We start from the raw sequence: 23,321 nt of genomic DNA, 5'->3' as shown, positions 1-23,321 counted from the left end.
TGGAAAATTCAATTATACAAATATCCCCATCATCCAGTAGAACCCAACTGTAATATTTAGAGTTCTCAATTATAAAGGACTGGCACAGGTGAGTAATGGTATGTCTTCAACAATGTTACATCAAAAGTTGGTCTGAGTGGAAGTAGAAGTTGAGAAACACTAGTGCCAATGCTACGGTAAGGATTGTGCTTATGTCTACCAGACTATTAGAAAAATAACAAGGCTATGTAGGTAACTTTTTTTTTTTTTGCTTCAATACATTACGGTATTTGGTTTTGAAAAAAAGTGCAGGAAGTAGTTAGTGTGCAAGGCTTTGTAATGTGTCAACTTGTCTAGGCTGAACCACATTCCCCAGAATTCTCTTTCCTATATGTAGGGCAAGGCTTGATGGATACGCAAACAGTACAACTGCACAGGGATCTGTTCTCAAAAGGGGCCCCACACTGGAGTTCAATGCTCTCTGTTGAAATTCTTACTAATTTTATCTTTGAATTTGTGTTTTATAAGTGAAGCCCACTGGGCTGCTGGTGAATGTCCTGGAAGCTTGGAAACTTGGCTCACACAACATCCCACCTCTTACCACCTCCCTAGGATTCTCCTTTCCCATCATATTGGCTGTCGTCACTCTCCAGCCCTGATGGGATCCTTGGCATGTGGCAGGGAGGGCTGGAGATATGGTCCTGGGATGGTGAGTCATGGTATAGAGAGCCCAAGGCCCCTGTGAGGTGTGCATTTACCATACAATTATCCCATAAGATAGGGGAGCATAGCAGTAAATAGCAAATAATAAACACCATGACATGTCCAGAATGAAACTGCAGAAGAAAGGCAAAACAGTTCTCTTGTATTCTGAAAAAGAGGCTCCACATTTTCATTTAGCTCTAGCCCCACAAATGATATTGCCAGCCCTGACTGTATGTTTCACATCAGTATGTGCCATAGATACATATTTGTATGAGATACAGAGTATAGAAGTGAAGCAGCAGTCACATTGCTTTTCACCTTAGAAATGTAGAGGCAGCTATATTAGTAGCTCAGGCGCGTTACCATTGATCTGCTGATTCAACACAATGGCTCGGGGCAGCAGCTGGTCCCGCAGTTTCCCTACCTTCCCCTAGGTCTTCTTTCAGTTTTTCCAGTTTCTGGGCATGCTATGTATATAACTCCATGACGAGAGACACCAGCTTCTCCTACATGGCATACACATCACAGCCAGGGATGACAAGAACTGACATGAGTTCCACTATGTGTTTATGGCTTTGAGTTTGTCCTTGGCTCTCCTCCAATTTACAACCATCTTCCCTTCTAAACTGCCTGTCCAATGGACTTTGGGCTCCAGCATCAGACACCAGGACTACTGCTTAGTCAGCCCCCATAATTGTGTAAAGTTAAGCGACTATAACAATAAATCTCCTATATTACATCTAGTACTCTGCCTCTGTAACTGAACTATAATAAGTATGGCTAATTTTTTTAAAACTTCAGAACAGGTTGAGGAAATAGGATTACATAATATATAAAAATAAAAACAAAGGAATAGGACATAGTGAAATAATATCACTCATTTACACAATCTTTTTTGCAGTTGACTTACCTTGTCTTATTTGGTCATCACCACAAGCCCCATGAGGTAGGTTAGGGCAGCTATTACAATTTTCCGTTTAACAGATGGAAGTGAGATGTCAGGGGTTAAATACCTTGGCTAACATCACATAGAAAGTAGCAGAGTTGGAACTGGTCCTCTAGTCCCTTCCCCAGTTCACTCCCATTGACCCAAAGGGTCTCTGCCAAATATGAATTATTAAGGTCAACATGAAGCTCAAATCTTCAGTGTAATGAAATACATTTCAACCAGAAGGCACGGTCTCTGGTTCTCAGTTATGTAACTGCATTTTTGCTGTCTGAACATCAACTAAGCAGACTATGAATCATTCAGTTCACACCTTTACATCCATCTCCTCTGCCCACAACCCCACCATGGAGTACAGAGCACTAGAAACTCTCACTCAGCACTGAAGAGTCCAGCTTCCAGTCTCAGCAAATAAAAAGAACACCTCAAATAACTTCAAGTATTTCCAAAACCCACGTTTCACACTGGTAGTTTTTAACACTTGTAGACATACATGTTGTAGGTAACAGAGCTGAAAGCAGCTCTCATCATTATAACTCAGGCGTATGATACACTGGAGCAAGGTTTGGCAGTTGTTTCATGATTATGAAAAGAACCAGCTTCATTTCAAACAAATAATCAAAATTCCACAACAGACTACAAAAGTAAGTGAGGCTTGGCTTTTCTATTTTTACTAACCACAAAAATGAGAAATAAGTCATTCTATTAAAGGCTTTGAGCTATAACCATATAAAGTAATGAAAACACCAGCACCATGAAAAATCCAGAGAAAATGCAAATTTTCACCACTTGTCAACAGTTGCAAAATCAGCCCCAAAAAGGTTTTATGTAATTACAGTCCTCCCTCATGGAAGAAAGCAACATTTGAGTTCACAGAGAAAAGAATCTGTCATGAATTTCTGTTCTTCTAGAGGTACTTACAAACCCATAAATCTCCAAAAACACTGAGAGTATGCCTCACAAAAAAGCAGGCCCACTGTACCCTCCTGCTATATCCATGCACATTGAATGTTCCCAAGATCCACAGGCACAGGAGTCAACTGGGCCAGAGCTTTAGGAGATGCTGAAAATGCCTGGGCTACTCTCTGAATATCCTAGTTCATGTCCACATACTGGCCTCCTTAGATGATGAGGATGGCTTCATTCCTTGGATGGCAAGCAGAGGAATCATAAGCATGCTCCAAGGGGCCTTCATTTATTCATCAGAACAATCATTCATCAGGAATTTAGTCCACACCAGACATTGTACTCAGCCTGCGGACACAGTGGTAAGAAAAGCAAATGTGTCTTCCCTCTAGGGGTTACAATCTAACACAGGATATAGATGTGAATCACCAATCATGCAGATAAATGTGTCATTGCCAACAGAGGCAGATTCAGGGAAGGACAGGTTATGCCACCAGGAATATGTCTTAGAGAAGCCTAATTTCATCCAGGGGCTCAGACAAGGCCTCCCCAAGGAAGTGACACTGTGCAGGCAAAAGGGGTGAGAATGTACTGAGTGTCTCCAGAGGAGGGAACACAAGTCTGAACGTGGGGCCCCAGTGGAGCCCTGACCCAGGCCAGGCAGGAATGAACAGTAAGCTCTGGACTGAGGATATTAGGCCCGGGCACAGCAGGAAGGGAAGCTGAGAGAGAGGTGGGGGGCTGTATAATAAAACATGAGGCTTGAGGGGGTAACTTTCATCTACAGCAGTGCTGTGCCTCAGGCAGCCCTTCACCCAGAAGTAAATAACATGGGTGGCGGGAGGGAGAAGGGAAAGACACGAGGGTGGGAGGAGCCGAGTGGAGAAACTCAGTCCTCTTTAGGCAACAGCAGGTTCCAAGGGCCCTGAACAATACTGCAAACAGCATACATTTATCCTGTTGCCCCCCAAGTGCTCCCCTTCCAGCATGCTGTGTCTGCTTCCTGCAGCCTCTGGCACTCTTCAGCATCCTCCTGCCGCTCTGGCCTGCCCTTCCTGCCTCATTACTGCCATTCAAACACCACTTCACCTCCAGTTTCAGCTTTGGCATCAGGAGGAGAAATGTGACTACCTGATTTAAGTAATAAACTCTAAGGTGTCAACAGCTAACCAAGTCTTTACTGACCTTCAGGGCTCTCACCTTCTGAGATGGCCCACACTCTGTCTGTAGAGGGTGTGTTTTTCTCAAGGCCCCTCACTTTCCAGGACGCACCACATTCTGCCTATAGACTGTGTATCTCTCTCGGTGAACCTGTTTTCACTCTACTATGGCTGACTCTTAAATTCTTTCCTGCGTGAGGCGGAGGGCCCTCACTTGGCGGCCCATCACGGGAAGTCACCCGAGATCTGAGACATAACCATCCTCTCTCACCCCAGGGCAGAGCGCTCTTGCCTGCCCCTTTGTATCTTTCACAAGCATCCCATATTAAAGAATCGACGTCTTAACCTATCAAAAAAATTTTTTTACTGACCTTTGGGAAGACGACTTCTCTCAATTCCATTTATTGAAACGGGAGAATTTGGGAAACACTGGGCAGGAGGCAGAGTCAGAGGATCCAAAAGTCAGCCCTGAGAAGTGGTCCCAGCTTTGTCCTGAAGTGATGGACTCCAGAAGGAGAGCAGAGGAAAGGCCTGTTGGTCTTTATGAAGACCCTTCAATGCTCTCCTGAAGGCAAGCGACTGGAAGTGCTAAAAAGAACAGGAAAGATAACAGCACTTCTCAGAATAGGTATTCACATCTTCAAACTTTTTCCTTTTGTCCTGGTATTAAATCAGTACAAGAGGTCATTCCCTGGCAGTCCAGTGGTTAGAACTCCACACTTTCACTGCCAAGGGCCCAAGTTCACTACCTGGTTGAGAAACTAAGAACCCACAAGCTGTGTGGTGCAGCCCTACCCCCCAAAATCAGTACAAGCATATTAAGAAAAAACAAAACTTGTATATGCATGTATGTTTGTGCAGATTTATTTCTGAACTGCTTAACCTTCTAAGAATCAATAAGATTCCAAAGCATTTTTTCTAATAAACATCATGTGCCTATGCTATTCTAAGTAAAAATCTTATTTGAGTCTCAAAAATTCCAAAAGGTAGGTACTATCATTCCTGCATTTTAGAGAGGAAATTGTAGTATAGAAATGTTCAGTAACTTCCCCCAAGAAAAAAAGTTTCATGGTTAAACATCTAAAGATTATTTTCTCTAGCTCTAAAAGTCCAAAAACATATTTGTTTGAATCTTTTACATGAATGCCTATTTTGTAGAAAATCACGTAGAATTTAGGAGATACATAGTAAGTCAAATTTATGTAATATTTTGAAACCATCAAGTAAACTACAACTTTGATTTTTTTTAAATACTAAAAGAATAAAAATGAGAAATGAATGATGTAAATGTTCTGAGCCTTTGAGTAATACGTAGGCTGCCATTTAGCTCAGGGTCTGTCCTGACCTGGTAGAACTCAATATTCACAATGGTGGAGTGATGGTCCATTTCATGTTAGTTGCTCAGTTGTGTCTGACTTTTTGCGACCCCATGGACTGTAGCCTATCAGGCTCCTCTGTCTATGGAATTTTCCAAGCAAGAATACCAGAATGGGTTGTCATTCCCTTCTCTGGGCAATTTTCCTGACCCAGGAATCAAACCTGGGTCTCCTGTATTACAGGCGGATTTTTACTGATGAGCCACCAGGGAAGCCCCAATGGTCCATTAGAGGCTATATTGATTGACTAGGACTTTCATAACAAAGCACGACAGACTGGATGCCTTAGACAGCAAAAATGTATTGTCTCACAGTCTGGAGGCTAGAAGTTCAAGATCAGAGTGTTGGCCGTGTTGATCTCTTCTGCGGCCCCTCCCTTTGGCTTGTAAATGACCATCTTCCCCCTGTATCTTCGCGTGGTCTTCTCTGTATATGTCTGTGATCAAATTTTCTCTTCTTATAAGGACATGAGTCATATTGCATTAGGACCCACCTGAGTGACCTTATTTTAACTTAATTACCTTTTTAAAGGCTCTATTTCCAAATACAGTCAACTCTGAGGTATTGGGGAGTTAGGATTTCAACACAGGTATTTTGAAGGGACACAACTCAGCCCATAACAGAAAAAATGATCCAGGAATCAAGAGGAAGCTAGATTCCTCAAATGGACAGGAACACACCAAAAGAGCTAGATAAGCAACCTGGTTAGAAACCCACCCTTGGATGTGTCCTGTCCCTGAAGGGATTAAGCCCAAAAGTTAAGAAGATCTGAATAGTCACCCAGTCACTACTGTCCAAATGGGAAAAATGCTTCATAGCTATAGCTCATACATACTTAAGAGGATAAAATTTGGCTGAAATCCATGCTTCCTTCCCCTAATGTAGCCTTAGATCATTATTTGGTCCTCTTCAATTATGTGAGAGTTCAAACAGGAAGATATATGTAATAGATTTAATGTTGGAAATTAACAAGCCCAAGTCCTTCTCTCGGCCTTTTACAGGATGTCACTTGATTATGTGGTCAAGAGCCAATTCTAGTGATATCTCCCAAATTGTTAACATATTTGTTTTCAGAAAGAAACATAGCATGGTTTGTCTAACAAAAACAAAATAGAGATTAATCCTGAAATTCAGAAATCTGTGGATTGTTTTATTTACTTCTTAAATGAACTGGTTATTTTAACTTTCAGTAATCAGTTTTCATGTTTTTAAAAATATTTGTCAACTTATGCTACATGAAGTATGTTTACTTTTATAATTAAAAAGAAAACTTTTAAACAATTACCACATCTCTCTAAATGTTCCTTCTGGGGAAAAAACAGTTTTTAGATTTGTTGTTTTAATTTGCCCAGTCATTTTTACTTCCTCTAATTAAATAAATCTGATCCTTAAACAGGGTAAAATAAATTTTTGCAGTATGAGTCACATGTTCCCATTTTAACTTCAGAGGAGTGTCTATAAGGGGAAAAATTGGGAGGACATAAGCAATGAAAACTCTTCCTGCAACATCTCTCTTCTTGCCAATTGAAAAGAAACCTGCTTGAAAGACAAAAGCAGTCCATCAGGTACTGTAATTAGCATGAGGCAGGTACTAAAACCTTACAGCTATCTCACAGGAAAATTTTACTTTCAAAAAATTGACTTTGCAATTTTCTACACAATGGGGAAAATAGTTTGTTACATGCATATATTTGAGGAAGATCTGTATCTTAATATATGAAAAACTTTTAAAGTCAAATCAATAAAAAAAAGAGACAACCCAATAAAAAAATGAACAAAGCCTTGCAAAGTCAGTTTATAAAAGAAAATATACAAATGGCCAATAAGCACATAATAATATAGTTAATTAACATCATTAATTATCAAAGAAGTGCAAATTAAAATCAGAATAATTTACCATTTCACACGCACCAGAAAAGCTAAAGTTAAAAAGAATGAGTATACCTGAGTGGCCAGGATGAGGAACAACTAGAACTCTTGAACCATTGGTGGTATGAAATGTGGGCAACTACTGTGAAACTGTCGTGCATGCATGCTAAGTCGCTTCAGTTATGTCCAACTCTTCGTCACACTATAGACTGTAGCTTGCCAGACTCCTCTGTCTTTTGGGATTCTACAGGCAAGAATACTAGAGTGGATTGCCCTGCCCTTCTCCAGAGGATCTTCCTGATCCAAGGATGGAACCACTGTCTGTGTCTCTTACATCTGCTGCATTGGCAAGCGGGTTCTTTACCACTAGTGTCACCTGGGAAGCCCATAGGTGAAACTGAAACTGGCAATTTTTTATTAAATATATACCTATCTTGTGCACTTCTAATCTTAGTTATTTACCCAGGAAAGATGAAAAGTTTTATCTGTAAAAGACTTGCACAATGTTTATAGTAGCTGTATTCAATAGCTCCAAACTGGAAGCAACCCAAATGTCCAATAAGAGAAAGGAAAAATAAATTGCAGTATATTCAGACAACACAATACTACACAGAATAACAAAGAATGACTACTAATAACACAACAACTTGGATGTATCTCAGAAACAGTGCACTACTCAAAAGAACAGTGCAGTCACCGGCAGTGCATCCTGTTTGGTTCCATTTATATGAAGCTCAAGAACAAGTTAAACCAAGCAATGGAGGGAGACATCAGAATGGTGGTGTCTACAGGGTAAAACTTGACTGGAAGAGGGCAATACACTTTCTAGGGTGGTAGATACGTGGATGTATCATTCTTATCAAAATTCATCGAATTGGAAACTTAAGAACTGTGACTTTCATGGTATACCTATTTCACTTCCATAAAGATGTTTGCAAGAGCTGTTAAACAAAACTGACTTTGCAGTTTTCCGATATTTCATCCATACCCCCCCCCCCCCCCGCACACTTTTCATCTGCGACTTGGCTGACAGCTGACTGGCTGTTCACATGCCCCCTACAGGTCATGACACCCTTCCAGGGAGGTCAAACAGTAAAAACACTAGTGAGCCCACCCCCAGGCTGGGCCTTTCTGTTTTGCAAGGCCTTACAGAATGTGACATGTCAGAGAGATAAAAATCTACAAGACCCTCTTTAAGAGCCATTAGGTCCAAGTGCTCTCAGCCAAACATAACACAGTGAAGAGGAAACAATGGAGTCTGTGGAGCCAATCAGACCAGAGTCAAGTCCAGCGCAGGGATTCACCAACTGTGAGCAGGCCACCTAGCATTTCTGAACCTGTTTCTTCTCTTGTAGAACTGATTATTCTATAGGATCAGAGACCACGTTAATAATAGATCTAGATTAAGCCTTGCATATAGTAGGTCCTCAGTGAAGTAAAGCTACCACTGGCCAAACAGCTCCCTGAAAGTAGGTAGAGGAGTTTGGCACATAGTCCGGTTCAATAAATATTTAATAAATGAGTGAATGTGTATGTGTATGCGTTAGTCACTCAGTTGTGTCTGACTCTTTGCCACCCCATGGACTGTGGCCTGCCAGGTTCCTCTGTCCGTGGAATTCTCCAGGCAAGAATGCTGGAATGGGTTGCCATTCCCTTCCCTCCAGGGGATCTTCCGCACCCAGGGATCAACCCGGGGTCTCCTTCATTGCAGGCAGATTCTTTACTGTCTGAGCCACCAGGGAAGCCCAAATGAGTGAATAGTCTGAGAAATTTCTATTTTCTCTAATTCCTATAAGTAAAGACCAACGGATGTACCCAAGAAGCAGCAGGATGGGTGATCAAACAGGAAGTATTTTTACCAATATTTTGTCTTGTCTCACATACCTCCTGTTCTTTGGGTCAGATTATTTCAGAACTCAGAACTTGTCTGATTTAGGGAAAGTAATATCGTGCATACACCATACATATGTAACTCATCTAGTAGATTAGACAACACTGCAGATCAAACATATTAACATTTCCACAGCAAAACTTATAAATATTCACATAAAATGGAATAAAGATAAAAATAGTCTTATTTTGTTTCATGTTCATTTTGGCCACCAAATAAATTATTTTTAAAACAATAATAATAGAGCTATTAGGATTGCAGAGTTGTTGGAGACCCTGTAATGGCTAACATTCAGGAAGCACTTACAGTGCACCAGGCATTCTGGCCTAAGCATTTTGTATACATTAACTTTTTGAAAACTTTTTATTTTGTATTGGGGTATAGTTGATTAACAATGTTGTGAGAGTTTCAAGTAGACAGCAAAGGGTCTCAGTCATACATATACCATATCGATTCTCCCCCAAACTCCCCTCCCATACAGACTGTCACATAATATTGAGCACAGTTCCCTCTGCTATACAGTAGGGTCTTGTTGTTTATACATTTTAAATATAGTGGTGCGTTCATGTCAATCCCAAACTTCCTAACTATCTCTCCTTCCCCCCATACTTTCCCCCAGGCAACCAGACCCCCATTAACTCTTCACAACAACCTTTATGAAGCAGGTACTATTTTTACCACTATTTTCATTTTAAAGGCAAGGAAACTGAGGCACAGACAGGATAAGTACTTGCCCAAGGTCAAACACTTCACCCTGGAATCTGTATTCTTAGTCATGCATCTATACTGCTTCCATCTTCCCTTTCATTGGAGCATGCAACCTCATACTTCCAAATTTAAAATTATTAAATAAAATCAGTACAGTCACTGGGTTTTCTATCCTTTTAATGCTTCCACCACTTGGAAAACTCTAAAGCTTGTTGGAAAGAGTGACTTTAAAAGATCTGTCCTATTTAACAGACTCAAAAAAGATATTCTCATCTGCCTGAGACAAACAACCATAAGCAAGAAACTCATTTTTTTTTATTATTTTTTTGAATTTCAAACAGATTACTAATAGAAGGGCACATTCACAAAAGGTTTAACTAGCACTGTGAGTGACAAAAGAAAAGCCAGCAGCCTACAAAAGCAGAATAACACTCTTTCAGCACCACCAGGTCATTAAAAAAATACTTTCAAATTTATGGGTAGCCCAGCCACCTTATCAAACGAAAACAATTTAAAAAGCTCACAGCTCTGAGGTGGAAAGAGGAGAACCTACTCCACAGAAAAGAGGAAAACTCATGCATCAATCACATAGCTGGCCCAATGTTAACAACTTCTAAACAGTGAAGGTGAAAGAACATTTGTTCACCAAAAGGTCACTTTCTCCATTGAGGGGGAAGGTTGAGGGGCACACACATTGGAAAGTTTGCCTCAGTGTGCATGTTATTTTACCCTTGGGCACCATTTGCTTATGAAACAAGGTTGGTGGTGGAGCAATTAGTCTGGCAGCTAATCAATGTCATTGTACTGAAAGCTTTCAGGAAATGATCCCAATCTAGAAGAATGATGCTCCAATGCTGGGTTTGCTTCTCATGGAAAATACCAAGCACAGAGGGTGCTCTCTTGGGAGTACACACTTGCCCTCAGTCAGTCAGTATTTACCAAGTGTCTATAAAGTAGTTACCCTACAATCTGTGCTTGGGAACACTAGTTAAACCCTGTTGCCTCCCTACAAATAATTTAACATCTTAATTGGGGGGAATTAAAAAGTGTAATCACATCAGGGACAGAAAATATATACAAATGCAAGAGTTGGCAAAATGTTTTGAGTTTTTCTATTTCTCTTTCTCTGTTTGATACACAATTCAAGTTACAACTTTCATTCCAACCGACTGAACTCTCAGAAAATACCTGAACCTACTCAGGTCAAGTATTTCCAAACTATCCAACACATAATCAATAGTAATCTATATATATGCATGCATGCTAAGTCGCTTCAGTCGTGTCTGACTCTTTGCAACCTTATGGACTTAGCCTGCCAGTCAGTCTCCTTGTCCATGGGATTCTCCAGGTAGGAATACTGGTGTGGGTTGCCATGCCCTCCCCCAGAGGATCTTCCTGACCCAAGGATCGAACTTGAGTCTGTTATGTCTCCTGCATTGGCGGGCAGGTTCTCTACCACTAGCACCACGTGGGAAGCCTACTTCATATATATGGGGCAGAGCAAATAGAAACACAGGTCTCACTCAGTGAGTCGTTGTTGAAGTAAATTGAAATTCTGCTCAACTATATCAAACTAGAAGATTTTGTTCATGAATCTGAGAATGATTCACTAACTACGAGTGACTATGCTTTTGGGTTTAGAGAAACATTCTCCTCAGCCCAACCTACATTCATTCCTGTAGGAAAGCTTTTGACTGCAAGGCATAACTTCCTAAATAAACCTTTGCTGTTCACAAAATGTTAACTTGCTACTTGTTTTTCAATACTGACCTGGCCCTAAATATAATTCCACCCAAGATTCTCTGTTGTCTTATACATGTTTTACAGTAAAGAGAAGAAAGGTAGTGAAACATAAAGAAAATTAAACTGAGTACTGCAGACGGTGACTACAGCCACGAAATTAAAAGACGCTGCTCCTTGGAAGGAATCCCATGACAAACCTAGACAGAGAATTAAAAAGCAGAGACTTCACTTTCCTGACAAAGGTACATTTAGTCAAAGCTATGGTTTTTCCAGTAGTCAAGTACAGATAGGAGAGTAAAACCATAAAGAAAGCTGAGCGCCAAAGAATTGATGCTTCTGAATTGTGGTGCTGGAGAAGACTCTTGAGAGTCCCTCAGACTTCAAGGAGATCAAGTCAGTCAATCCTAAAGGAAATCAACCCTGAAAATTCATAGGAAGAACTAATGCTGAAGCTCTAATACTTTGGCCACCTGATGCAAAGAGCCAACCCATTGGAAAAGACTCTGATGCTGGGAAAGATTGAAGGCAAAAGGAAAAGGGGGCGGCAGAGAATGAGATCATTAGATAACATCACAGACTCAATGGACATGAGTTTGAGCAAACTCCAGGAGATAGAGAAGGACAGGGAAGCCTGGGTGTACTGCAGTCCATGGGGTTGCAAAGAGTCAGACACGACTTAGCGACTGAACAGCAATAACAAAACTGGGTAAGAAAATAAATGTGAGTTGAGCTGAAGAGGAGGAAGCTGTCAGCCCTCCATTTCCAGTCCTACCTTGTGCCAGGAGGACAACTTCTGTTTAAAGGAGTTCAGGCTCCTGCAGTTCAGGATGACTGAAGTAAAGAAAGTTTCCTAATCTTTTCTTAAAGTGACCCAGCCCTACGTCATTGTTTCTCCCATGTGTGTGTGCTTAGTTGCTCAGTCATTTTCCACTCTGTGAGACCCCATGCACTGTAGCCCCCTAGGCTCCTCTGTCTGTGGGATCTTTCAGGCAAATATACTGGAGTGGGTTACCACTTCCTTCTCCAAGGTATTTTCCTGATCCAGGGTTGAACCCAAGTCTCCTGTGTCTCCTGCACTGCAGGTGGATTCTTTACCTGCTGAGTCATCAGGGAAGCCCACTGTTTCTCATGCAAAGCCAGTTAGATACAAATACACTGATCCAAAATGTTAGACCATGAACCACAAGTTCTTACAATATGGTAGAGCACCTATTCAGCACAAATACACAATTTAAATGCCAAAGCCTTTGACTATGTGGATCACAATAAACTGTGGACAATTCTGAAAGAGATGGGAATACCAGGCACCTGACCTGCCTCTTGAGAAATCTGTATGCAGGTCAGGAAGCAATAGTTAGAACTGGACATGGAACAACAGGCTGGTTCCAAATAGGAAAAGGAGTACATCAAGGCTGTATATTGTCACCCTGCTTATTTAACTTATATGCAGAGTACATCATGAGAAACACTGGGCTGGATGAAGCACAAACTGGAATCAAGATTGCCGGGAGAAATATCAATAACCTCAGATATGCAGATGACACCACCCTAATGGCAGAAAGTGAAGAAGAACTAAAGAGCCTCTTGATGAAAGTAAAAGAGGAGAGTGAAAAAGCTGGCTTAAAGCTCAACATTCAGAAAACTAAGATCATGGCACTTGGTCCCATCACTTCATGGCAAATAGATGGGAAAACAGTGGAATCAGTGGCTGACTTTATTTTTTTGGGCTCCAAAATCACTGCAGATGGTGACTGCAGCCATGAAATTAAAAGATGCTCATTCCTTGGAAGGAAAGTTATGACCAACCTAGACAGCATATTAAAAAGCAGAGACATTACTTTGCCAACAATGGTCCGTCTAGTCAAGGCTATGGTTTTCCCAGTGGTCATGTATGGATGTGAGAGTTGGACTATAAAGAAAGCTGAATGCCAAAGAATTGATGCTTTTGAACTGTGGTGTTAGAGAAGACTCTTGAGACTCCTTTGGACTGCAAGGAGATCCAACCAGTCCACCCTAAAGGAGATCAGTCCTGAGTGTTCATTGGAAGGATTGATGTTGAAGCTGAAACTCCAATACTTTGGCCACCTGATGCAAAGAACTGACTCATTTGAAAAGACCCTGATGCTGGGAAAGCTTGAAGGCAGGAAGAGAAGGGGACGACAGAGGATAAGATAGTTGGATGGCATCACTGACTCAATGGACATTAGTTTGGGTAAACTCCAGGAGTTGGTGATGGACAGGGAGGCCTAGAGTGCTGCAGTCCATGGGGTCACAAAGAGTCAGACACGACTGAGTGACTGAACTGAAATGTATTTTTTAATATTCATAAACTATAACCAAATTCTTATCACATCTAACCTCTGTCTATAAGTCAGATATGACCTGAAGTCAACGAAATCTTTAAAGGGGTAAGTAAGAAGTGCCCAAGATTCCATCCTATGTCCAATTAGAATAAAAAAAGTCTAATTCCTCTCACCTTCCTACTTTTTTTAGTCTACTTCCCTTGGCTTCCTCCCCTTCCCATAGTCAGTTACAGTCAGTCCTCCTATCTGTGGGTTGGTAGGGCTAACTGTACTGCAGTTAGTCCTTTTATATAAGAAACTTGAGCATCCTCGGATTTTGGTATCTATGGGGGGGGGTTGTGTCCTGGACCAATGTATATTCAAGGGACAACTATACCATCATAATTCAATAAATGTTACAGGGAGTCTATTATATTCCTGTTGGGAAGTGGGGATTCTATGTAAACAAAACAGATGCAACTGTTCCTACCTTCCTGTCTGGTGACAACAACAGGCTTCAAACAAGGACATTTATACCTAGAGGCTTAAAATCAGTCCTCATAGGAATAAGCAAGCTAGGTGGAGTGATTTTCCCACTAAAAGTAGTTATTTCATTCATTCGGGAATGCCAAAGTAGTTTCCAATAACAAATAGCAGTGAGACACATCAAAGGCAGTATACCAAACACACTGCTCTGACAACACCACAAGCAAATAATTGTCATCAATGTGGATGATATTTTTAAAATTTTCATTGGAGTATAGCTGATTTAGTGTTGTGTTAGTTTCAGGTGTTCATCAAAGTGAACCATTATACATGTATGTGCGTGCATGTATATGTGCATGCTCCATTATATCTGGCTCTTTGTGACCCCATGGATTGTATCCCACCCAGTCCCTCTGTCAATGGAATTTTCCAGGCAAGAATATTGGAGTGGGTTGCCATTTCCTACTCCAGGGGATGTTCCTGACATAGGGATCAAACCCAGTCTCTTGGGTCTCCTACATTGGGAGGCTGATTCTTTACCACTGCACCACCTGGAAAGCCCATACATACACACATATCCACTTTAAATACAAATAATCTTGTCTGAGAAGAGCTGCTGAATTATGGTCCTGAAATGCAAACCTCATACTAAGTTTCTGCCCTCACTGTCCTTCTGTTATTCCTGTATTCCTTCTCCACTCCCCCTCGCCCCAGGTTTTATAGAGGCTACTAAGTCAGCAACCTAATGCCAGGTCATTCTGAACTCATACACTGCATATTCAGGTCCAGTTCTCTGTAACAGTCTCTTCAGCTGGTTGTGATTGTCTCATATGAAACTGAGCATGACTTGAGTTAATTACAATTAAAACCAAAGCATAGTAAGAAGCTGGTAAAATCCCTTTAACAAGGAAACACGACGTAAATCAACTATACTTTAATAATAAAAAGAAGCAGGGGGCTCTACTGTATACTGCAGGGTATTTAGCAGCATCTTTGCCTCTACCCACTAAATGCCAATGCTCCAGGCTGTCTACAGATTTTTACACAAATGAAACATCTTGCTGTTGTTGAATAGGAAGAACATCCACATTTGCAAGACTCTGGCTATAGTAGTAAAAGAAACTGAAGGCAATGGACAGCCTGGGAGTGGTGGAAGCAAACAAATTACAGGTTGGAGCTGATCCTCAGGGCAGGTGGCAGGGGCCTGGGGAGCCAGAACCTTCAGGAGTTGTCACAATGGACCAGCTTCAACACAACACTCATACGTCATTTTTCACTAGAAATGGTCCTTCCCAACGTGATCGTCCATCTTCTTCACTAGATTGCCCTCCAAATGCCTCTGGCTGTTTTAAAGATCAAATATCTTCTCAAAGGGCAAAGAGTTGCTATATTAACAGCACTCAAGAGAATGAGACACAGGGATGTTGAGAGAATATGTTGAGAATAGAAAGCAAAACTTTCCACGATAAGCATTTCAAAAGGGACAACGCTCATATGAACATGCAAGTTTTAACATACTTGCTTACATGTCAGTTTAATTACTTGATAGTCATAACACCATTCTTGCATTTACCCTAAGGAAATGCACAAAAATAGGATGCCAGACAATTCTATGAATGAAAAGGATAGAAAACAAAAGGACATGAAATAATTTAGAGGTTTCCACAATATGCTGAAAAATGCTTAGACTTCGGAAATCAGGTAGAGCTGGGTTCAAATCCTGACACTGTCTCTTATTAAGCATGCAACCTCAGGCAATTTTCTTAAATTATCTGAGACAGAGTTTACTAATGTAAAATGAAAATAAAAAATACCTACCTCTTGAAATCACTGTGAGGATTAGTGGAGTAATACATTTAAGTACTAGCATGCCAGGTGGCTCGGTGGTAGAAAAAAAAAATGCCTGCCAGTGTGAGAGACACAGGAGACATGGGTTTAATCCCTGGGTCGGCAAGATCCCCTGGAGAAGGAAATGGCAACCCACTCCACTATTCTTGCTTGGAAAATCCCATGGACATAGGAGCCTGGCGGGCTATAGTCCATAGCGTTGCAAAGAGCTGGACATGACTGAGCACGCACGCAAAAATAATGCCTAACTCTATACTCAGAAGAAGCTGTATATAAAAGGACTACGTGCCTGCATGCTAAGTTGCTTCAGTCATGTCTGGCTTTTTGCGACACTACGGAGGGTAGCCCACCAGTCCACGGGATTCTCCAGGCAAGAAAACAGGAGTGGGTTGCCATTTCCTTCTCCAGGGGATCTTCTCGATCCAGGGATTATATAAACGATCTACATCTCACAGAAGAACTAGAATGCTATTCTAACCCCAACAATGATGTAAACTGAGAAGGCAGGCTGAAAATATTCCTCTTGTCATTCAGCAAATATTACTGAGCACTGGTTCCTCTACTAGGGGTAGAACAGTGAACAAGATTAAGGATCTTACTACAACAAAGTCTTCAAAATACCTGCAGCTCAAGGATCCCTATAGAAAGCAGAAGAGTATAATTGCAGGTCTAAGAAATAATGTATTTCAGATTCATGGCACCTGTCTTGCCTGGAAAAACTGGCCTTAATTATATTTATATAATTAATATCTTTTTACATTCTTTCAGTTTTGTCGCTCAGTCATGTCCGATTCTTTGCAACCCCATGGACTGCAGCACGTCAGGCCTGTCCATCACCACCTCCCAGTTTACTCAAACTCGTGTCCATCGAGTCGGTGATGCCATCCAACCATCTCATCCTCTGTTGTCCCCTTCTCCTCCTGCCTTCAATCTTTTCCAGCATCAGGGTCTTTTCAAATGAGTCAGTTCTTCACATCAGGTGGCCAAAGTATTGGAGTTCCAGCTTCAGCTTCAGTTCTTCCAATGACTATTCAGGATTGATTTAGTTGCAAGAAACAGAATCCAACTCTGAATAATACCAGCAAAAGAGAATTCATTTCAAGGTGCAGTGTGGCTCAGAGAACCAGAGGCCTGAAGAAGCAGGCTCAGGAAGGGCAGGGACCAGAGACACCCCTGAGTTTTCCTGTATCAACAGAGCTGCCACGTGGATGATACTGCTCCAGTTATTTTGTTAGTTTAGCCTCCATTCTTGCATTTTCCCTCTCAGGCCCCAAAGCCCCAGAAGAGTCTAATAGCCTATTAGGACACAAATCAACCCCTCAGCTAAGGAAGAGCAAATCTCCTCCAATTATAATCTCAGCAAGATTGTCCAAATAGCAGAGGCCATTCACCAAAAGGAAATTGGAATAGTATTATTTGGAATAGGTGACCAAAATAAAACATACAGTAATAGTAATAATAATAACAACAGAAACTAGCTTTTAATGAGCACTTATGTAGTATTGGGGCTTCCCTGGTGGCTGAGATGGCAAAGAATCTGCCGGCAATGCAGGAGACCTGGGTTCGATCCCTGGGTCAGGAAGATCCCCTGAGGAAGGGAATGGGAATCCACTCCAGTATCTTGCCTGTAGAATTACATGGACAGAGGAGCCTGGCAGGCTATAGTCCTTGGGGTCACAACGAGTTGGACACGACTTAGTGACTAATATTTTTTATTTTATGTAGTATTAGGTACTATGTTAAACATCCTATTGGACTATTTCCACAATCCCACAAGGTAGAAAGTATTATTACTTTTAAAGATTAACTGAGCTCAGATATGTTAAATGATACATCATGTATCACACAGCTAGAAAATTGAAACCTATTCTGATACCAAAAATGTGCTGAATTGCTATTCTATTTTGCCTCTTTTCTTAACTTTGGGCAGTAAATAACCAAGTGCTCAATACTTGAAACTTCGATATTAAAAAAAAAAACCAAAAAACTCCTATACTGTGATAAGTACATTTGGTGTTAGCGAATGATAATCTAGCTATAGAATGGGAAGCAGCAATCACAGAGCTTATAAATGAAACATAGAAACCCAGAATCATGTTTTGCAAAAAAGGCAAATGGCAATTCATTGACTACAGATATTTTCCTTATCCCTCCGTAGCTTAGAACCTGTTAACCTTGACAGTGAACAAGTAACTTACTGCAAATTGGATTTCAACCACCAGCATGAGCAGGCTTTCAATCAAATGTCTGTGGATTAGTCAAGTTCAGTGAAGAACTGAGAATATACAAATATCATCTGTCATGTTAGTTTTACCTTTACAATGAATTCTCTGTTGCTGAATTGATAGAATGAAAGTTGAAATTTCCTCTATTTGCAAAATTTGAAATAAACTAAAGAATATTTCTATGTTGTACTTTTCAAAAATTTAAATAATCTCATCCATAGCTCGAATAGTGATAATAAATAAGAGTCAATGCGCAGAACTGGGGGACCAGCTACCTTTCCTCCAGTGCCCATCCATGAGCAGTGTGCCCACTGGTCCTGTGAGCCAGTCACAGACCCAAGCCTGGATGCAGTGTGGGTGATGGGACAGAGCCCCGGCAAGGACCAGACTGCCTCCGTGCAAGTCTCGGGGCACCTGTGTGTGTCTTCACTGCCCTGTACCTGTTTTCAGTAAATAGCTATCTACAAGACTTGCTCTAAGGACTAGACAAATGGCACTGTAAATTGCTTGGAACCAGTTCTCTTCGGGGGGTTCCCTAGAAGCAGAGTGTGAGGTAGGGTTTCTTGTGAATGTGATTTTTTAATAAAAGAGTAAGAGAAGCAGAATAGAGCAGAGTAAGAAATCTGAGCAAGGATGTGGCCTCCTCTGGAAATTGCTTTAGCCTGATCCATGGGTAGATCTGGAACAGCAACTGTACTACAGAGGCAGGGGGTCAGTCATTGGCCAATGGTTAGGGGCTTAGGAAAATGGTGGAATGGGGGGCCAGGTGGCAGTTCTATGAAGAAGAGGGTAGCAGTGAGCATTAACAATCAGTCCTCAGGTAAGAGGATCTGAGCAGAGAACCAACAGCATCTATTCACATATTTGTGTGGCACATGGTAAGTGCTTGATAAATATTAGCTCTTTATCTTATCCTCAACCTAGCAAATATTTAGTGAGCCCAGGAGCCTTGTTAGGCAATGAAGGAATGAAGATGAATAATGTATAGTTCCTGTCCCGTAAGCGTTTACAGTCCAGTTGGAAAGACAGGTGAACACTGGACTATAAAAATGCAATGAGAAGTAGGAGAAATTATATTTAGACCCTCTTCTCACACCCCCCTTTCTTTGAATGACCTCCTTCCATCCAATCTAAGGGCCCAGGGTCTTTTCTTTGCTAGCCATCTATCTCCTGGCAACACTCAATGTGCAGATTTATATTTCAGAAATGTTTTTTTTTTCTTTTTAACACCTAGCACAGATATTCGTGTGATAATGACAGTGGTTTAATCAACAAACCAAAGCAGTGCTTTCAAATTGCATTAGTGAGCATGAAATCAATAAAGTGGGTCCTACAACCTGTATTTTTTAAAAAAAAATATAAGGAGACTAGAACATAATAGAGGGAAAAAAATATCAGAATGCATCATAGTGGTAAGCAAGGCTAAGAGTAGATGTAACTATGGTCTTTGTGTATATACACCTATATATATGTGTCTGTATATGTGTATGTATTAATAGACATTTTTCCTTTCCTGCTTTCAGGGTAAATGTTTTTCTTAAAATAGATAACCACCAAAAACATTTGAGAAACACTAGCCAAATTAACCTGGCTGTTAGTTATAACAAACAGTCTCAAATAGGTCACAATACAATTTCAGAATGAAAGTATGAAATCTGAGGTAGCAATTTCAAGTAACTTTTCAGAACAAAGAGGTAAATATTTTGGTTAGCTGTGTCTTTCATCACCCCTCCTGTTAATAACCCTGCTTTTTTCAATAAGGTTTTTGAACATCTTACCAAGTTCAGAGCTGTGTACTGAGCATACAACAAACGGAAAGACATAGGCCATTTAGGAGTTTATAATTTCACAAATACAAGTTGGCAATTTTAGTTAAGTGTGGTAAATGCTACAACAGAAGCATGCAGCTGCTAGAACATGAATTTAGAACCTGCCCAGCACAAGGTGTCTTCTCTGGTCAGCGTGAGGGACAGCCAGTGGCTGCCCTCAGGGGCCTTACCTTCTTATTTGGCAGATATAATACATGGGAAGAGATAAAAATATAACAACACACAAGTATTTTTTGAAGCAAGGAGGGGGTTTCGATTTTTTTAAACTCCAGAAAGACAAAGGAGAAGTGCAAAACCAGGACTAGCTTGACTCTGGAAAGCTAGCCTGGGCCACAGATTCATGAATAGGGGCCAGAGAAATGCAATTAAGCACAGGTATTGCTGTTTAGCCTGGAACACAATTAACACAGGCACTTATTGAATGAGTAAACACAGACAAATACCTGATTGCTGATGAGTGGGTTGCTTCTCTGACCATTCCTTATAAGCAGCAAGAACGTAGCTAACAAAGATCTGCTTCACCCTAGATTTACCTAATCTAAGAAAAATCAGCACAAATCTGGTGAAAATGACAAGACCTTGAACACCCATTTCCTGTGATTGGCAATGAGTGGTGAAACCAAGAATGTAATACCTATCTTAGTACATTCAGACAGCTGTAACAAAAATATCATAGAATGGGTGGTTTAAACAACAAACATTTCTTTCTCACAGTTCTGGGATGGCCAAAATCAAGGTTGCTGGAGATTCAGTATTCAATGTTTCTCAGTTTATAGACTGTTTGCTCATTGAGTCCTCACTGGTACAAGAAGCAAGAAGCTCTCTGGGGCCCTTTTATAAGGGTCCTAACCCCATTCATGAGGGCTTGACCTTTATGACCTAGTCACCTCCAAAGACTTCACCTTCAAATACCATCATGCTGGGGAGTAGGTTTCAGTGTGTGAATCTGGGGGAAGACACATTCAGTCTGTTGCATTCCTCCCTTGACCTCCCTAAATCCATAGCTTTCCAGCACGCAGAATACATTCAATCCATCCAAGAGCCCCCAAAGTTTTAACTTGTTGCAGTATCAACTTTAGGGTCTAAGTCCAAGCTCTCATCTAATCATCATCTAAATCATATACAGGTGAGACTTGAGGTATGAGTCATCCTGAGCAAATTCCTCCCCAGCTGCGAACCTGTGAAACCAAACATGCTATGCACTTCCAAAAGACAATAGTGGGACAGGCGTAGGAGAGACATTCCAATTCCAAAAGGGAGAAACAAGAAAGGAGTAACAGCCTCACATAAATCCAGAACCTAATGAGGCAGACAACATTAAACCTTAAGGCTCAAGAATAATCCCCTTTGGCTCAATGCTCTGCCTTCCGGGCTCATAGCATGGCAACATCACCCCCGCTAGGGGTGCCCCCTCCTCCCAATGCCACCGTTCTCCTGGGCTGGGGGCAGGTTCCCTGTGGCTCCAGGCAGCTCTAACCTCAAACCTACGATGAGACTGCTATGCCCTGAGGCCGCATGCTCTGCAGACCAATGGCTGCTGCTGCTGCTCATATAGATACCACTACATTTTGCTGCCTGAATCTTTCTGGAGGTCTGGCCTTCAAGGCCGAGCTGCACTGGGCCCCCTGTAGCTGCACCTGGGATGGGCAAGGAGCACTGAACCAGAGGACAGGGGGGCAGGGGGCACCCAGGTAGATGTGATGTGAGAGAGCTCCGGCATCACACACAGGGGTCACATGGGCACAGTAGCACCCACTTTGAAACCACTCTGCCTACCCATCTGTCCCCCTCTCCGTGCACTAGGGACCTGTGATGGGATTGGCTGCTCTGATTATCTCTCAGTCACCTTCTAGGTCATTCTTCTATTGCTTTGGAGTAATTCCTGGCTTCTGTTCAGATGGGCTTCCCTGATAGCACAGTTGGTAAAGAACCTGCCTGCAGTGCAGGAGACCCAGGTTTGGTTCCTGGGTTGGGAAGATCTGCTGGAGAAGGGATAAGCTACCCACTCCAGTATTCTTGCGTTTCCCTTGTGGCTCAGCTGGTAAAGAATTTGCCTGCAATGTGGGAGACCTGGGTTCGATTCCTGGGTGGGAAAGATCCCCTGGAGAAGGGAAAGGCCACCCACTCCAGTTTTCTGGCCTAGAGAATTCCATGGACTGTATAGTTCATGGGGTCGCAAAGAGTCGGACATGACTGAGCGACTTTCACTTTCTGTTCAGATGGCTGACCCATACTAATTTAGTCAAACAGTCACTTAGCCACATCTTCAGTGTTCTTACTTTTCTCAGTATGAATGGGCTGAGAATTTTCCAGATCTTCAAGTTCTTTCTTTGCTTAACAATTCCTTCTTTAAATCATTTCTCTCAAATTTTACTATAAGCTGTCACGAAGGGCCAAGGCTCACCTTCAACACTTGGTTTAGCAGTTTCTTCAGCTAAATGCCCAGTGTCATTGCTCTCAAGTCCTACTTTCAATAAAATGCTGGAACATGAATACAATTCAGCCAAGCTCTTTGCCACTTTACAAGGATGGCCTTTCCTCCACTGTTTAATAATATGTTCCTCATTTCCAAATGAAACCTCATCAGAATGGCCCTTTACTGTCCTTGTTCCTGATAACATTCTGTTTAGGACCACTTAGGCATTTTCTAAGATTGAAGTTTTCTCTACAGCTCTCCTTCTATTTTTGACTTTCAACAAAACTGCCTTTAAAGATCCATTTATGTCAATGTGGTTTTCCCTGGTGGCTCAGATGGTAAACAATCTGCCTGCAATGTGGGAGACCCAGGTTTGATCCCAAAGTCAGGAAGATGCCCTGGAGAAAAGAATGGTGACCCACTCCAGTATTCTTGCCTGGAGAATCCCATGGACAGAGGGGACTGGTGGGCTACAGTCCATGGGGTTGCAAAGAGTCAGACATGATTAAGCGACTAACACACACAGGCTCTTTCCAACACACATTAAAACTCTCCCTGCCTCCACCCACTGTCCAGTTCCAAGGCTGATTCCATATTTTTTGTATTTGTTACAGCAGCACTCCAATTTCTTGGTTCTAATTTCTGTCTTTTTTTATAAGCCACCCAGTCCTTTGGTACTTTTGTAAGCAGCCCAAGCACACTTAAAATACCTAAGGAACAAAAGGAAGAAGATATTTGGCATGGCTTGGAGGAAACAATGCTAACATGTGGTAGGAAAATCCAAGATATGAATCATTTTTACTTAGCATTACTTCTTTTTAATCAGTTTTACTGAAGTATTATTTATACAACATAATTTGGCAATTTTTAAGTGTATGATTTGAAGAGTGTGGACAAATGTATATAGTAGCTTAACCAACACCACCAATATATAGTACAAATTCATCATACT

General features: G+C 41.4%; 1 protein-coding gene across 1 annotated transcript in view; it reads right to left on the bottom strand.

Moving 5' to 3' along the window:
• Positions 1-264: 264 nt before the first annotated feature.
• LOC145511149 (uncharacterized) overlaps positions 265-23,321 on the bottom strand; it is a 115,403-nt gene continuing 92,346 nt past the window's right edge. The window contains exon 7 of the mRNA XM_081503894.1: positions 265-4,284. The gene's annotated coding sequence lies outside the window, so the exon portion shown is untranslated. The remainder of the gene's footprint in view (positions 4,285-23,321) is intronic.

The sequence above is a fragment of the Giraffa tippelskirchi genome, chromosome 6, assembly GCF_054371585.1.
Source record: "Giraffa tippelskirchi isolate mGirTip1 chromosome 6, T2T-mGirTip1v1.2.pri, whole genome shotgun sequence".
Classification (NCBI taxonomy): domain Eukaryota; kingdom Metazoa; phylum Chordata; class Mammalia; order Artiodactyla; family Giraffidae; genus Giraffa; species Giraffa tippelskirchi.
This window is presented reverse-complemented; position numbering and strand designations above follow the sequence as displayed.